Source organism: Triticum aestivum, chromosome 6B (assembly GCF_018294505.1).
Source record: "Triticum aestivum cultivar Chinese Spring chromosome 6B, IWGSC CS RefSeq v2.1, whole genome shotgun sequence".
Taxonomy (NCBI): Eukaryota; Viridiplantae; Streptophyta; class Magnoliopsida; order Poales; family Poaceae; genus Triticum; species Triticum aestivum.
The window spans coordinates 204586482-204605911 of NC_057810.1; positions in this window are offsets into that span (position 1 = coordinate 204586482).

The following is a 19430-nucleotide window of genomic DNA, read 5'->3' on the forward strand; positions in this document are numbered from 1 at the left end:
TCCAACGTTGGGCGCCAGGCGTGGCCGCTAGGATAAAAATCCTACTCGATTGGCAGTTAGCCTGATTGATCCTGGCGTCCAGGTCGGCATCGGCGCAAAGAAAGGTGCTGGGCGCTTAGCTGTTTTTTCCTTCGTACGAGTTAAATGGCGTTGCTGTGTAGCGATCAACTCTCCAGTTAATTGGCGCCTATAGTTAGCCCCCAGCGTTGAGTCACAAGTGCTTCGTTGCTTTTTTATTTGACGAGATTTTTTTTTACTCATTAGCGCCTATGTAAGAGTCTAGCATTGAAGATGCCAAGGACAACTTCAACGCGGTCCATCAAAACAGACACTACCAAGTATTTGAACATGTCCACCGACAGAAACAGGGGGGCCTCCATTTAATCTGAGTGACAAAATGTTCGCTTTCAGTTTTTTTCTATATATATCTGGGCTATTCAAAACAATCAAACATAAACATAGCACAATTCTTAAGCAATTGTAATATAAACATTCCAATGCAACAATAGTTCAAATAACAATATTACAATTCAAACATAAAGTTTTGAAATAAAATAGTTCAAGTTTGAATTCAACTTAGTCAGGCACATGTTTTACTAGTCCTTATGGATGTTTAAAGATGCTCAACCAGATCATTATGGAGTTGCTCATGAGTTTCTCCATGCCAAATTTGATGATGAATTTGGATAAAATTCTCAAATGTCATCAGATTCTGCTCTCGAAGCTGGATAGGATCACCCACATTTTGAAAATTCAGATCATGGCGAACTCCATCACCCTCATCCTCCACAATCATGTTGTGCATGATCACACAACCTGTCATAACCTCCCATAATGTCTCTGGATCCCATAGTTTAGGAGGTCCGTGAGCAACTACAAAGTGGGCCGGGAGCACTCCATATACCCTCTCCACAACCTTTCTACCAGATTGTTGTTTTTTCGCAAAGTGACAGTTTTTTGTTACCCCTTGGTTTGGAGATGGTCTTGACAAAAGTCACACATGGAGGACAAATATCATCACAAAGATAGTACCCCATGTTGTATTTATCACCATTGATGGTATAGCTGCACTCAGGATCTTGGACTGCACACAATCTTGCAAACAATGTAGAGCATTGCAGCATGTTTATGACACTATGAGGCTCAGACATCCCAAAGAAAGAGTGCCAAATCCAGCGGTAATGTGATGAAACTGCTTCAAGAATGATGTTATTTGTTTGCAATGACCTTGGGGCAAATCCTTTGCTTATGCATATGGGAACTTCTCCCATTTCCATTGCGTGCACTCCAGGGATTTGAGAATGCCTATAAACCCTCTTACTTCTCCAGTGGCCATGAGCCTTGTTGTGTCTGCGGGAGTTAGTTCTCTCAAGTACCCTAGTCCAAATACCTTCACCTCTGCAGTAGAAAATTTCACAATGGCTTCAAGGCATGTGTTTTCAGACAACCGGAGGTACTCGTCCTGTGAATCTGCGGTTGTACTATATGCAAACATCCTCGTTGCAGTGATGTACTTCTGGTAACCAGAGAACCCAAATGGTTCCAATGGCATCCTTCTTCAGGGTGAAGTAATCATCATAGGCCCGAACACCGTGGTAAAGGCGATCAAAGACTTGTTACCGCATCCGAAAATGACCATGAAAATAGGGCTGACAGGGTGCATCGGGGGCAATGTAGTTGTCGACCAACATCAGATGCCCCCATGCCCTATTCCGGTTTGACACTCGATGTCCCTTTATTGAACACTTGTTGATGATAACAAGCTCCTCCGCATGCACTGTGTTTGCAAGAATCGACCTCATCATCGCCGTTTCATTCTCACATTCCTCCTCATCCAATGAAAATGATTCAATGAACTCCATCATGTTTGCTTCAAAGTAAACAACAAGAACACCAATTTTTGGGCAATGGCATTTGACTGAACACTTGTCGAGTGTGGTGTTCGCCATGGATGGCGTCGACATATAGTAGAGGATCCTTGGGTTGCGACCGGAACTAAGGTGGAACGACGGTGTAGTCGAAGGCGGGAAGACACGAACGGGGTGGTACAACAGGGCGTCGGTCACCAACGGAGCGGATACAGAGCACAATGGAAAGGGACGGAATGAGGAAAAAGTGATTTATGTACTACTATGGCCAACCTTACACTCTCATAAAGTTTTTAGGAGTACCTTCTTCAGTTGGTTGTTAATCTACAGTCCGTTTATCTTTTCTCTCTCCTTCAACTCAACAAAAATATATTATTTAAATCCTTATAGCTCACTTACACCACCTTATTATACTTGCTCTTATCTTTTTCTCACCTTTTTTTCTTCCAGATCGGCAAGAATATAACATTTTAACCTTATAGTCCGCTTACATCACTTTATTGTACTTGCTTTAAGAAAAAACTCACAAATGCATTTGGAAGTTCTTGGTCATTAGTGATCACACATGCATGTACTGCAATTAATGCGTTGATAAACATGATTTTTTTCATTAAAACGAGTGCATTAATTTAGTACTTCTGCAAACTATAAATTTTATTCCAGCACTTACTATCTACCTTGGTTGGGGAGAAAAACTAGGCCCTTTAGTCCCCTCTAGTTAGTTCTCGGTGGTGTACATGTGCTAATCATGGTGTATAAGCAAAAAATGACATGGCAAAACAATTAAAGAGGGAGATCAATTTTTTCTATGGGGTGAGAGAGCACCTTTTTTGAACACATTACAAATGCAAGTGCTCATATATACGCACATACACTCACCCCTATGAACACACACACGTACACCCTACCTCTATGAGCACTTCTGAGATACTCAATCGGCAATCTTGAGATTTTACGAAGTCAACGTAGGCGCCTCATAGTCGACGGGAACGTCTCCTCCCACTGAACGCACATCGCCAGAAATTGTGAAATAAATCCAGAATAAATGCAAGTACCAGGACTTGAACTCTGGTGGACTGGGAATACCACTGTCTACCTAACCATCTGATACATCTCCAACGTATCTATAATTTTTTATTGTTTCATGCTATTATAGTATCAATCTTGGATGTTCTATATGCATTTACAAACAACTTTATATCATTTTTTAGGACCAACCTATTAACTCAGTGCCCAGTGCCAGTTGCTATTTTTTTGCTTGTTTTTTTACTTTGTAGAATATCAATACCAAACGAAGTCCGAATGCCATGAAACTTTTTGGAGGTTTTTTTTCTGGCGATAAGAGACCCTGAAAGCTTCGGGAGGGGACAAGAAGACGAAGCAGTGGCCCACTACCCTCTGGGCGCGCGTTGGTGCCTAGTGGGGCCCACAAGCCTCCGTTTAACCTAACCCTGCCTCTATAAATTCCCAAAAATCATAAAACCTATAGGGGAGTCCATGAAATAATTTATTTTGCCATCGCAAGCCTCTGTTCTCGCGAGTTCCTGTCTGTGGACCCTTTATGGCACTCAGGCAGAGGGGGATTCAATCATGGAGGAGCTCTACATTAGCCTTGCTTCCCTTCTGATGATACATGAGTAGTTTACCACAGACCTACAGGTCCATAGTTTTTAGCTAGATGGATTCTTCTCTCTCGATGTTCTTCAAGACAATGTTCTCCTTAATATTCTTGGAGTTATATCCGATATAATTCTTTTTTGCGGTGTGTTTGTTGAGATCCGACGAATTGTGAGTTTATGATCAGATCTATCCATGAATATTATTTGAGTTTTCTATGAACTATTTTATGCATGATTGGTATAGCTTCGTATTTCTACTTTGATCTATTGATTTGGTTTGGCCAACTAGATTAATTTATGGATGAGGTGCTTTGTGATGGGTTCGATCTTGCCGTGCTCAATCCCAGTGACAGAAATGGACATGACACATATGTACCATTGCTATTAAGGGTAAAAAGATGGGGTTTATTCATGCGTGAGTTTATCTTGTTTACATCATGTCATCTTGCTTAAGGCACTACTCCATTTCTTGTGAACTTAATACACTAGATGCATGATGGATAGCGGTCGATGTGTGGAGTAATAGTAGTAGATGCATAATTGTTTCGGTCTACTAATTTTGGACGTGATGCCTATATACTGATCATTGCCTTGGATATTGTCATAATTATTTGCTTTTTTATCAATTGCCCAACAGTAATTTGTATACCCACTGGATGCTATTTTCTCGAGAGAAGCCTCTATGAACACTATGACCCCCGGGTCTATCTTGTATCATATAAAAATCCTAAAAATATTTGGTGCAATTTTTACTTTATTCATTTTAATTTATATTTTGTGTGATATATTTATCTCATACAATTCAATCTTGCAAATAACCGCCAAGGGATTGAGAACCCCTTGTTCGCGTTGGGTGCAAGGATTTGTTATCTTGTGTGCAGGTACTGTTTACATAGTGTTGCTTGGTTCACCTACTGGATTGATAACCTTGGTTTCATAACTGAGGGAAATACTTATCTCTACTGTACTGCATCATCCCCTCCTCTTAAGGAAAATCTCAACACAACTCACAAGTAGCAGGAAGAATTTCTGGCGCCATTGCTGGGAAGACATCATCAACATCTATCAAGTACCTACGCATAAACTTTCATCTCCTTACATTTACTTTATTTGTCATTTGACTCTTATTTTCATCTCCCCCACTTCTAAAAAGTTTTTACAAAAATACAAAAATATTTTTTGTTTGTCTTTTTTCTTGTTTGTTCTTTTGCTTGCTTGTTATCTTTTTTGCTAGTCACGATGTCTCAAGAAAATACAAAATTGTGTGATTTTTACAATACTGATAATAATGATTTTATTAGTACTCCGATTGCTCCTCCCATCGCTAGTGTAGAGACTTGTGATATTAATGCCGCTTTACTAAATCTTGTCATGAGAAAACAATTTTCTAGTAGTCCTAATGAAGATGCTGCATCCCGTCTTAACACTTTCATGGAATTGTGTGACATGCAAAAGAAAAAAAGATGTGGATAATGATATTGTGAAATTCAAATTACTCTCGTTCTCATTGCAGGATCGTGCAAAAATTTGAATTCCATCCTTGCCACGAAATAACATCGATTCTTGGGATAGATGCAAAGATGCTTTCATTACTAAGTATTTTCCTTCGGCGAAAATTATTTACTTTAGAAACCAAATTATGAATTTTAAGCAACTTAAACATGAGCATGGAAATGATGAAATTAATGATAAGAAATTGCCCTACTCATGGTTTAAATTTATGGATGATCATACAAAAAATTTATGCGAGGTTAAATTTTGTCTCTAGAACTTTTTTTGGATTCCGCCGCGGGTGGTACTTTTATGGAGATTACATTGGGTGAAGCTACTAAATTACTTGATAATATCATGGCAAATTATTCACAATGGCATACTGAAAGAGCTTCTACTAGTAAAAAAGTGATTTTTGTTGAAGAAATTAGTACTTTGAGTGATAAAGTTGATGCACTTATGAAATTGGTTGCTGGTAAAAATACTCCTATTGATCCTAATGATGTGCCTTTGTCTACCTTGATTGAGCAAAATAATGATCCCGTAGATGTGAATTTGGTCTCGCAAAACAATTTTAATAGCAGTGCTTATAGAGGTCATTTTAATCCTAGTCCGTTTCGTGGAAATTCGTCTAATAATTATGACAATTCCAATGATAATTCTTATAATAATAATAATAATAATAATAATAATAATAATAGGAGGCCCTCTAAACTTGAGAATAATATCAAAGAATTTATTAATGCTCAAAAACTTTTCAACACTACTATAGAAGAAAAATGAGTAAAATTGATGATATGTCTAGGAGCATTGATAGAATTACTCGTGATGTGGAAAATCTTAAGACTAGAATTTGTCATCCAAGATTGATATTAATGAATCAATTATATATGTCTCCATGGATGAGAGTAAGAAAAGAATCGCTATGCAAAGAGCTAAACGAGAATTTTTTGAAAAAGCGATTCCTCCTGATTTCTTTCGTAGCAATGATGAGGATATTAAAAAAGATTGATGTTTCATGTATTGATTCCTTGTTTAACAATATAAAACTTAATGAAAATGGGACTGAAGAATAGTCAACTTTAGCTAGAAGGCGTCCCCATAATCTGGAGGGTGAAAATCTTGTTGAAAAAATTGATAAAAGTGGGTTTCGAGAGGTAAAAACTTTAACTAGTGATGTGCCCACTCTTTTGGATTACAAAGACTTTAACTATGATAGTTGTTCTTTAATTGAATGTATTTCTTTGTAGCAATCCATGCTAAATTTGCCCTATGTGTATGAACAAAATAAGGCTTTTACTAAACATATTGTAGAAGCGATGATGAAAGCTTTAGAAGAAAGGCTAGAAGTAGAGATTTCAATTCCTAGAAAAATATATGATGAGTGGGAACCTACCACTAAAGTTAAAATTAAAAATCATGAGTGCAATGCTTTTATGTGATTTGTGTGCTAGTGTTTCAACAATTCCAAAATCTCTATGTGACGTGTTAGGTCTTACCAATATAGATGAATGTTCTCTTAATTTGCACTTGGCAGATTCTACTATCAAAAAGCCTTTGCGTAGAATTAAGGATGTTCTTATTCTTGCAAATAAGAACTATGTAAGTTGATTTTATTGTACATGGTATTGAATGCAATCTGTCTTGCCCCATAATATTTGGTAGACCTTTTTACGAACTATAAGTGCCGTGATTGACATGAAAGAAGGGAACATTAAATTTCAGTTTCCATTAAAGAAGGGTATGGAACACTTCCCTAGAACTAGAATTAAGCCACCATATGAGTCAATCATGAGGGCAACTTATGGACAAAGACCAAAGATGACAACATTTGCAACTATGTATTATGCCTAGCTAGGGCATAAAACAATAGCGCTTGTTGGGAGGCAACCTAATAGTTATCTTAAGTTTTCTTGTTTATTTTCCGTTTTTTGTGTTCACACAATTTTGCTACTGTTATGGTTGTATTTTTATGTTTTAGTTAGTGTTTTTGTTAAGTAAAGCCTTTAGGATGATGTTGGATGATAGTTGATTTGATTCTATGAGAAAACATAAACTTTTGCGCCTAGTTCTGAAATTTTGTAAATTCACAGAAACGTGTTTCTGTGATGTTTTTTCACATAATTGATATACAAATTGCTCACGTCGTCCTAATTTTTCAGAATTTTTAGAGTTACAGAAGTATGAGCATAATTCAGATTGCTACAGACTGCTCTATTTTTGAAAAATTATGTTTTAGCTGCATTATGTGCTTATTTTGAAGAATCTATGGATTATACCTGGGGTATAAGCCATGGCAAAGTTCGAATACAGTAGGTATAGTGCAATAACAAAACATGAATGGGTTTGCAATAGTACTTAAAGTAGTGATTTATTTTCTTATACTAACACATCTCATGAAGGTTTTGTTAAGTTTTGTGTGATTGAAGTTTTCAAGTTGTGGGTGAGATCATGATGGATGAAGGAATAAGGAGTAGCAAGAGCCTAAGCTTGGGGATGCCCGAGGCACCCCAAGGTAATATTTAAGGACTCAACTAAGCTTGAGGAAGACATCCCCTCTTTCTTCTAACGACCATCGGTAATTTTACTTGGAGCTATATTTTTGTTCGTCACATATTATGATTTTTGCTTGGAGCGTCATGTATGATACGAGTCTTTTCATTGTTTGGTTTTTGGTTTGCCACAATCATCCTTGCTGAACACACCTATTTCACAGAGACATACATTATCATGATTTGTTAGAATTGCTCTATATGCTTTGTTAGAACCGAGTGTATATCGACCAGAGGGGGGGGGGGGAGGGGGTGAATGGGAGATTAAAAAGATCTTTCGAATGTTTTGAACTGATCCCAAACACAGCAGCAGAGATAATGTTCGATAGAACAAAAATTAAACAAGCAAGCTATTGAGGAACATATTTATCAACATATGAAGCAATAATGGTTCGAGCATAGGATATCACAGGCTTGACGATGAAGGTTGTAATTGTTGGTGCAATATCTGTCTACCTTGTATTTTGGAGATTGTTGACAGAAACAGGTATGGACTGATTTGTCTGCTAGTGCACAGAGAGAGAAAAAGTCCATACACAACCGAAGAGAATGTTGTCTGCGGTGCTGAGTTCGAGGAACCTCACCGAAGTACATCTGCACTGCAGAGAAGAATGAGCTATATTTGTTGAAGTAATAGAGTCAAGAGATTTGATGTGAAGAAATCGACCCCTTGAAAGTTTACCACTGAAGCAAAGCTTTTGGCTTCGGTACCATCGTCTGAAGAAATTGACTGCAGCAATGGAAGTTGAAGACAAAATGAAGACGTAGTATTCATTTCATTGTTCTTCTTTCATTCTTTCGAGTCATAGGACCTTGATGCTTAGATCCATTGTGATGCTTAGCCATAACCTATTAAAGATGCGAGAGAAATCACTTTGTGATCCGAGCAAATACTTGCCAACAAGAGACTGTGATCTTCTTCGCTGCAAGAGATTTGCCTCGGACCGAGGAGTTAGCATTTCTTGCTCAGCAAGAAATGTTACCGTTGTGCTCAAATCCGACCGTTGGAATTGCATCGTTCGGCCATTGGCTGAGCCTGATGTTTAATTTGGTCATTTCCCATCTAGGAAGGCTGCAACTATAAATAGCCACCCCGCTCCAACGTTGTCCGTTGGCTGCTCTGCTTGAGATTTCTGAGAAGATTGATTTGAGAAACCCCTCTCCGAGTCATTTGAGTTTAAGATCCACCGAGAGAAAAACAAAGAGCCCAAAGTTAGACAGTGGTTTAGCATCATAGTAGTTCCGAGTGAGAGTTCTTGTACCTATTACTCTTGAGAGCTGCTGTAGGACCTTGAAGTATGTCTAGAGGGGGGGTGATTAGACTACTTGACCAATTAAAAACTTAACCTTTTCCCAATTTTAGAGTTTGGCAGATTTTAGCAATCTTTGGACAAATCAAGCAATCATCACTCAAATCAAGCAAGCATGCAAAGAGTATATAGGCAGCGGAAATTAAAGCATGCAACTTGCAAGAAATTAAAGGGAAGGGTTTGGAGGATTCAAACGCAGTTGGAGACACGGATGCTTTTGGCGTGGTTTCGATAGGTGGTGCTATCGTACATCCACGTTGATGGAGACTTCGACCCACGAAGGGTAACGGCTGCGCGAGTCCACGGAGGGCTCCACCCAAGAAGGGTCCACGAAGAAGCAACCTTGTCTATCCCACCATGGTCGTCGCCCACGAAGGACTTGCCTCACTAGCGGTAGATCTTCACGAAGTAGGCGATCTCCTTGCCCTTACAAACTCCTTGGTTCAACTCCACAATCTTTTCGGAGGCTCCCAAGTGACACCTAGCCAATCTAGGAGACACCACTCTCCAAGAAGTAACAAATGGTGCGTTGATGATGAACTCCTTGCTCTTGTGCTTCAAATGATAGTCTCCCCAACACTCAACTCTCTCTCATAGGATTTGGATCTGGTGGAAAGAAGATTTGAGTGGAAAGCAACTTGGGGAAGGCTAGAGATCAAGATTCATATGGTAGGAATGGAATATCTTGGCCTCAACACATGAGTAGGTGGTTCTCTCTCAGAACTGGTAAGTTGGAAGTGTAGGTTTGTTCTGATGGCTCTCTCCATGAATGAAGAGGAGGTGCAGGGGTATATATAGCCTCCACACAGAATCTAACCGTTACACACAATTTACCAATCTCGATGGGACCGAATCAACAAACTCGGTCAGACCGATTTAGTAAACCTAGTGACCGTTAGGATTTTCGGTGGGACCGACATGCAACTCGGTAGGACCGATATGGTTAGGGTTAGGGCATAACGTAATCTCGGTGAGACCGATTACACAAAGTCGGTGAGACCGATGTTGGTAATTAGCTAACCAGAGAGTTGGTCAGGTAAACTCGGTGGGACCGGTTTGCTCTTTTTGGCGAGACCGAAATGTTACAAAAGGGAAACAGAGAGTTTACATTGCAATCTCGGTGGGACCGATCGCTCACTTCGGTTAGACCGAAACGTTACAAAGGGAAACAGAGAGATTACAATCCCATCTCGGTGAGACCGAGATCCCTATCGGTGAGACCGATTTGCCTAGGGTTTGTGGCAGTGGCTATGACATCTGAACTCGGTGGTGCCGGATAGAAAGAATCGGTGTGACCGATTTTGGCTTTAGGTTTAGGTCATATGAGTATGTGAGAAAGTAGTTGAGGGTATTTGGAGCATATCACTAAGCACTTGAAGCAAGAGGCTCATTAAGCAACACCTCATCCCTCCTTGATAGTATTGGCTTTTCCTATAGACTCAATGTGATCTTGGATCACTAAAATGTAAAATGAAGAGTCTTGAGCTTTTGAGCTTGAGCCAATCCTTTGTCCTTGATATTTTGAGGGGTCCACTTTAATCATCCATGCCATGCCATTCATTGAGATTTCCTGAAATAATAATCTTGGAATAGCATTAGCTCAATGAGCTATATGTTGTTATGAATTACCAAAACCACCTAGGGATAGTTGCACTTTCAATCTCCCCCTTTTTGGTAATTAATGACAACATATAGATCAAAGCTTCAACAAAAGATAATAAGATTGTAAAACATCGTCACTTTGAGAAGTATGTGATAAGCAAGAGCTCCCCCTAAATTTGTGCATAGTTTAAGATTTGCTTTGGACTGCAAATGCACAAGGAATTAGGCTCATGGGTTACTCTTCCATGTCACATACATCTTGGTGGAGTGCTCAAAATAATAAAGATTGAATACATGCACCCATCACCAAGCAAAGTGAATGATCATATAAGGATAGGTAAGATAATATCATCAAATAGGCATAAGTGTAGCTTATGATCAAACACATGTTCATCAATGTCTCACAGGTAATTGCATAGTATCTCAAGCAATCAAAAGCAAACAAAGTTTAACCACCAAAGCAAGAGAGAACAAAAAACAACACTCTCTCTCTCTCGAAGCCTATGATCTATACATTTTTCTCCCCCTTTGGCAACAAGTTACCAAAAAGTTCATAAAAATGCATAGTGCTAGGTCGACTCTCAGGCTTGGTCTTCAGGTGGTGGTGATGGTGTAGAGATGGCTCCTTGGACGAAGGCTTCAGTTGATGTAGAGGGAGCTGGAGGAGTTGGTGCTGGAGTTGGTTGTCCTGGAGCTGTAGGAGCTGTTGCTGGTGCAGATGATGTGGCTCTAGTGTATGTCACAGGCACGATAGCTGACCTCTGAGCTCTAGGCACTCTGGCAAATGCATCAGTGGTTGTCTTCCCCTTCCTCTCCTGCATGTCTTCCTGAAGCTGCTCCACAACTGACTGAATCTCAGTTACCTTGACATCAAGATCATATAATTTTTGTTCCATGATTCTCTCCAGGATCTCCTGGTTTTGAGTTAGGGTGGCCAACCCCTTCTCAATCCTCAGTGTTGATGCTATCAGGTAACCAAGCTGCTCCTGTTTGTTCTTCAAGAAATACTCAGATGCCTCCTCTTGAGTTGGCATCTTGGCAGCCTTCTCTTTCCTTGCCTTCTCCTTCTTCTCTTGAGCTTGCACTGATGATGGTTCATTCTCAGTCATGACAACTTGATTGTCCTCAAAGTCTGGATAAAGAGCAAAATGTTCCTTATCCAACAGATATTTGCCTGTGCCCATCTTTGAGTTAATCAACTCCTGAATCTGTGGGGCATATCCACAACTTCTCTTATGGTCTGCTGCAGTCCTCTTAATGGTCTCAACCATAAGGCTCATGACTTTAAATTTCTGTGGCACATCAAATATATGCAGCAAGTTGATAGCATGCCCTCTAATCATGTTGTGGTCACCTGACTTGGGCAAAAGAGTGTGCCTTAGGATCCAGTTGATCGTAGGCAGTCCTGACAGAAGAAAGTGGACTGATCCAAACGAGAAAGTCTCAAGAGCTTTGTCTGGGATCTCCTTGTACATATGTGTCAAATTATTATGTCCCATTTTCTTCTTGGCATAGACATCCAAGTAATCTTCACTCTCCTTGGGGGCATTGATTAGGCTAGCCCATTCTTCTATGGTTGACTGGTACCTCGTACCTTCTAACATCCACACTATCCTGCCATCTGGATAGAATTGTGCTGTGGAGTAGAATTGCATAATGAGTTCATCATTTCAGTTGGTGAGCTTCTGCCGAACAAAATCTGGAACTCCACACGCTTCAAAACTGTCATATACTCCAGGATAGTGTTCCTCATTCTCCTTCATGTAGGTCGAGTCGACCCACCTCATATCACAAACTATGGGCTTCTTGTCCAACAAGATTGTCTCATAAAAGTCCTGTTGTTCCTTTGTATGGAACCTGTAATCAACAACAGTCCTTCTCCTGGTGGCATATGGATCTGTCATCCTCCATAGCCTCAACCCTGAGTCTCTCCTGATATTCATGTCCTCAGCCACGAGATGAGCATCATTGTGGTCTGGAATCTTGGGCTTTAGCTTCCTCAGGACTTGTCCTTCATCCTCTTCATCATCAGCAACTTCAGGCACTGGGGCCTTGTTCTTCTCAGCAGCTGGAATACTCCTAGTATTCCTCTTTGGTGCATTCTTGGGCTTGGGGCAGCTTTGGGTGCTTCTTTGGGCTTTGATGTTGCAGCCCCTGATCTTATAGCATAACCCATAAGCTTCTGTGTCTTGGGTGCTGGTGCAGCAACCTCTTCTTCCTCTTCCATCATAGAAGGTTGACCAACAACTCTGGCCATGGTCTTCTTGACCCTTTTCTTTGTTGGGGAACGTAGCAGAAATTCAAAATTTTCCTACGTGTCACCAAGATCTATCTATGGAGAGACCAGCAACGAGTAGAAAGAGAGTGCATCTACATACCCTTGTAGATCGCTAAGCGGAAGCGTTCAAGTGAACGGGGTTGATGGAGTCGTACTCGTCGTGATTCAAATCACCGATGATCCTAGTGCCGAACGGACGGCACCTCCGCGTTCAACACACGTACAGCCCGGTGACGTATCCCACGCCTTGATCCAGCAAGGAGAGAGGGAGAGGTTGAGGAAGACTCCATCCAATAGCAGCACAACGGCGTGGTGGTGGTGGAGGAGCGTGGCAATCCTGCAGGGCTTCGCCAAGCACCGCGGGAGAGGAGGAGTACTTGTGAGAGGGGGAGGGCTGCGCCAGAACTTCGTCTTCAGCTCCCATGCGTCTCCCCACTATATATAGGGGTGGAGGGGCTGGTTTCTTGCCCTCCAAGTCCATTGGGGCGTTGGCCAAGGTGGGAGGAAAGAAATCCCATCATTTCCTTCCTCACCGATTGTTATCCCCCCTTTTTAGGGATCTTGATCTTATCCCTTCGGGATATGATCTTATTCCTTCTAAGGGGGGATCTTGGTGCGCCTTGACCAGGGGTGTGGGGCCTTGCCCCCACTACCCACGTTCATGTGGGTCCCCCCATGCAGGTGGGCCCCACTCCGGAACCTTCTAGAATCTTCCCGGTACAATACCGAAAAATCCCGAACATTTTCCGGTGGCCAAAATAGGACTTCCCATATATAAATCTTTACCTCCGGACCATTCCGGAACTCCTCGTGACGTTCGGGATCTCATCCGGGACTCTGAACAACATTCGGTAACCACATACAAACTTCCTTTATAACCCTAGCGTCATCGAACCTTAAGTGTGTAGACCCTACGGGTTCGGGAGACATGCAGACATGACCGAGACGTTCTCTGGTCAATAACCAACAACGGGATCTGGATACCCATGATGGCTCCCAAATGCTCCACGATGATCTCATCGGATGAACCACGATGTCAAGGACTTAATCAATCCCGTATTCAATTCCCTTTGTCTATCGGTATGTTACTTGCCCGAGATTCGATCGTCGGTATCCAATACCTTGTTCAATCTCGTTACCGGCAAGTCACTTTACTCATTCCGTAACACATCATCCCGTGATCAACTCCTTGGTCACATTGCGCATATGATGATGTCCTACCGAGTGGGCCCAGAGATACCTCTCCGTTTACACGGAGTGACAAATCCCAGTCTCGATCCGCATAAAACAATAGATACTTTCGGAGATACCTGTAGTGCACCTTTATAGTCACCCAGTTACGTTGTGACGTTTGATACACCCAAAGCACTCCTACGGTATCCAGGAGTACACGCTCTCATGGTCAAAGGAAGAGATACTTGACATTGGCAAAGCTCTAGCAAACGAACTACACGATCTTTGTGCTAGGCTTAGGATTGGGTCTTGTCCATCACATCATTCTCCTAATGATGTGATCCCGTTATCAACGACATCCAATGTCCATAGCCAGGAAACCATGACTATCTGTTGATCACAACGAGCTAGTCAACTAGAGGCTCACTAGGGACATATTGTGGTCTATGTATTCACACGTGTATTACGATTTCCGGATAATACAGTTATAGCATGAATAAAAGACAATTATCATGAACAAGGAAATATAATAATAACACTTTTATTATTGCCTCTAGGGCATATTTCCAACAGTCTCCCACTTGCACTAGAGTCAATAATCTAGTTCACATCGCCATGTGATTAACACTCACAGGTCACATCGCCATGTGACTAATACCCAAGAGTTTTAGATTTGATCATGTTGCTTGTGAGAGAGGTTTTAGTCAACGGGTCCGAACCTTTCAGATCCGTGTGTGCTTTACAAATCTCTCTATGTCATCTCCTAGATGTAGCTACCACGCTCTATTTGGAGCTATTCCAAATAACTATTCTACTTGGAGCTATTCTAAATTGTTGCCCCATAATACGTATCCGGTATCTCTTCTTAGAGCTATCCGGATAGGTGTTAAGCTTGCATCGACGTAACCTTTACGACGAACTCTTTTACCACCTCCATAATCGAGAAAATTCCTTAGTCCACTAGTTACCAAGGATAACTTTGACCGCTGTCTGTGATCCATTCATGGATCACTCTTGTACCCCTTGACTGACTCATGGCAAGACACACTTCAGGTGCGGTACTCAGCATGGCATACTGTAGAGCCTATGTCTTAAGCATAGGGGACGACCTTCGTCCTTTCTCTCTATTCTGCCGAGGTCGAGCTTTAAGTCTTAACTTCGTACCTTACAACTCAGGCAAGAACTCCTTCTTTGACTGGTCCATCTTGAACACCTTCAAGATCATGTCAAGGTATGTGCTCATTTGAAAGTATTATTAAGCATTTTGATCTATCCTTATAGATCTTGATGCTCAATGTTCAAGTAGCTTAATCCAGGCTTTCCATTGAAAAACACTTTCAAAATAACCCTATATGCTTTCCAGAAATTCTACGTCATTTCTGATCAACAATATGTCAACAACATATACTCATCAGAAATTCTATAGTGCTCCCACTCACTTCTTTGGAAATACAAGTTTCTCATAAACTTTGTACAAACCCAAAATCTTTGATCATCATCAAAGCATACATTCCAACTCCGAGATGCTCACTCCAGTCCTTAGAAGGATTGCTGGAGCTTTGCATACTTATTAGCATCTTTCGGGATTGACAAAACCTTCCGGTTGTATCACATACAACCTTTCCTCAAGAAAATCGTCGAGGAAACAATGTTTTGACATCCTATCTGCAAGATTTCATAAATAATGCAGTAATCGCTAATATAATTCCAACAGACTCTTAGCATCGCTACGAGTGAGAAAATCTCATCGTAGTCAACTCCTTGAACTTGTCGGAAAACATCTTAACGACAAGTCGAGCTTTCTTAATGGTAATTCTTACCATCATTGTCTGTCTTCCTTTTAAAATCCATCCGTACTCATTTGCCTTACGACCATCGAGCCGTTCTGCCAAAGTCTTCACTTTGTTTTCATACATGGATCCTCTCTCGGATTTTATGGCCTCAAGCCATTTATCGGAATCCGGGCCCACCATCGCTTCTCCATAGCTCGTAGGCTCATTGTTGTCTAGCAACATGACTTCCAAGACAGGATTACGTACCACTCTCAAGTAGTACGCATCCTTGTCATCCTACGAGGTTTGGGAGTGACTTGATCTGAAGTTTCATGATCACTATCATAAGCTTCCACTTCAATTGGTGTAGGTGCCACGGGAACAACTTCCTGTGCCCTGCTACACACTGGTTGAAGTGATGGTTCAATAACCTCATCAAGTCTCCACCATCCTCCCACTCAATTCTTTCGAGAGAAACCTTTCCTCGAGAAAGGACCTGATTCAAGAAACAATCCTTTATTGCTTTTGGATCTGAGACAGGAGGTATACCCAACTGTTTTGGGTGTCCTATGAAGATGCATTTATCCGCTTTGGGTTCTAGCTTATCAGCCTGAAACTTTTTCACATAAGCGTCGTAGCCCCAAACTTTTAAGAAACGACAACTTAGGTTTCTCTAAACCATAATTCATACGGTGTCATCTCAACGGAATTACGTGGTGCCCTATTTAAAGTGAATGTGGTTGTCTCTAATGCCTAACCCATGAACGATAGTGGTAATTCGATAAGAGACATCATGGTATGCATCATATCCAATAGGGTGCAGTTATGATGTTCGGACACACCATCACACTATGGTGTTCCAGGCGGTATTAATTGCGAAACAATTTCCACAATGTCTTAATTGTGTGCCAAAACTCGTAACTCAGATACTCATCTCTATGATCTTATCATAGACATTTTATCCTCTTGTCACGATGATCTTCAACTTTACTCTGAAATTACTTGAACCATTCAATAATTCAGACTTGTGTTTCATCAAGTAAATATATTCAACATCTACTCGAATCATCTGTGAAGTAAGAACATAATGATATTCACTGCATGCCTCAGCACTCATTGGACTACACACATCAAAATGTGTTACTTCCAACAAGTTGCTATCTTGTTCCATCTTACTGAAACCGAGGCTTTTCAGTCATCTTGCCCATGTGGTATGATTTGCATATCTCAAGTGATTCAAAATCAAGTGAGTTCAAACGGTCCATTTGCATGGAGTTTCTTCATGCATATATACCAATAGACATGGTTCGCATGTCTCAAACTTTTCAAAAATGAGTGAGTCCAAAGATCCATCAACATGGAGCTTCTTCATGCATTTTATACCGATATGACTTACGTGGCAGTGCCACAAATAGGTGGTACTATCATTACTATCTTTTGGCATGAACATGTGTATCACTACGATCGAGATTTCAATGAACCATTCATTTTAGGTGCAAGACCATTGAAGGTATTATTCAAATAAATAGAGTAACCATTATTCTCTTTAAATGAATAACCGTATTGCGATAGACATAATCCAATCATGTCTATGCTCAACGCAAACACCAAATCTCGATGGTAGAGGGAGCGTGCGATGCTTGATCATATCAACATTGGAAACACTTCCAACACATATCGTCAGCTCACCTTTAGCTAGTCTCCGTTTATGCCGGAGCTTTTATTTCGAGTTACTAACACTTAGCAACCGAACCGGTATCTTATACCCTGGTGCTACTAGGAGTACTAGTAAAGTACACATTAACATAATGTATATCCAATATACTTCTATCGACCTTGCCAGCCTTCTCATCTACCAAGTATCTAGGGTAATTCTGCTCTAGTGACTGTTCCCCTTATTACAGAAGCACTTAGTCTCGGGTTTGGGTTCAACCTTGGGTTTCTTCACTGGAGCAGCAGCTGATTTGCCGTTTCATGAAGTATCCCTTATTGCCCTTGCCCTTCTTGAAACTAGTGGTTTCACCAACCATCAACAATTGATGCTCCTTCTTGATTTCTACTTTCGCGGTGTCAAACATCGTGAATACCTCAAGGATCATCTTATTTATCCCTGATATGTTATAGTTCATCACGAAGCTCTAGCAGCTCGGTGGCAATGACTTTGGAGAAACATCACTATCTCATTTGGAAGATCAACTCCCACTCAATTCAAGTGATTGTTGCACTCAGACAATCTGAGCACAAGCTCAACGATTGAGATTTTCTCCCTTAGTTTGCAGGCTAAGAGAATCGTCGGAGGTCTTATACCTCTTGACGTGAGCATGAGCCTGAAATCCCAATTTCAGCCCTCGAAACATCTCATATGTTCCGCGATGTTTCGAAAACGTCTTTGGTGCCTCTACTTAAACCATTTAACTGAACTATCACGTAGTTATCAAAACGTGTATGTTCGATGTTCGAAACATCCACAAACGACGTTTGGGGTTCAGCACACTGAGCAGTGCATTAAGGACATAAGCTTTCTACTGTTCGCATAATCGCTACTATCAACTTTCAACTATATTTTCTCTAGGAACATATCTAAAACAGTAGAACTAAAGCGCGAGCTACGACATAATTTGCAAAAGGTCTTTTGACTATGTTCAGGATAATTAAGTTCATCTTATGAACTCCCACTCAGATAGACATCCCTCTGGTCATCTAAGTGATTACATGATCCGAGTCAACTAGGCCGTGTCCGATCATCACGTGAGACGGACTAGTCATCATCGGTGAACATCTTCATGTTGATCGTATCTACTATACGACTCATGCTCGACCTTTCGGTCTCCGTGTTCCGAGGCCATGTCTGTACATGCTAGGCTCGTCAAGTTAACCCTAAGTGTTTTCGCTGTGTAAAACTGTCTTACACCCGTTGTATGTGAACGTAAGAATCCATCACACCCGATCATCACGTGGTGCTTAGAAGCGACGAACTGTAGCAACGGTGCACAGTTAGGGGAGAACACTTCTTGAAATTGTTGTAAGGGATCATCTTATTTACTACCGTCGTTCTAAGCAAACAAGATGCATAAACATGATAAACATCACATGCAATCAAATAGAGTAGTGACATGATATGGCCAATATCATATAGCTCCTTTGATCTTCATCTTCGGGGCTCCATGATCATCTTGTCACCGGCATGACACCATGATCTCCATCATCATGATCTCCATCATCGTGTCTTCATGAAGTTGTCACGCCAACGACTACTTCTACTTATATGACTAACGCGTTTAGCAATAAAGTCAAGTAGTTTACATGGCGTTCTTCAATGACACGCAGGTCATACAATAAATAAAGACAACTCCTATGGCTCCTGCCGGTTGTCATACTCATCGACATGCAAGTCGTGAATCCTATTACAAGAACATGATCAATCTCATACATCACATATCATTCATCAAATTCCTCTTGGCCATATCACATCACATAGCATACCCTGCAAAAACAAGTTAGACGTCCTCTAATTGTTGTTGCATGTTTTACGTGGCTGCTATGGGTTTCTAGCAAGAACGTTTCTTACCTACACAAAACCACAACGTGATATGCCAATTGCTATTTACCCTTCATAAGGACCCTTTTCATCGAATCCGTTCCGACTAAAGTGGGAGAGACTGGCACCCGCTAGCCACCTTATGCACCAAGTGCATGTCAATCGGTGGAACCTGTCTCACGTAAGAGTACGTGTAAGGTCGGTCCGGGCCGCTTCATCCCACAATA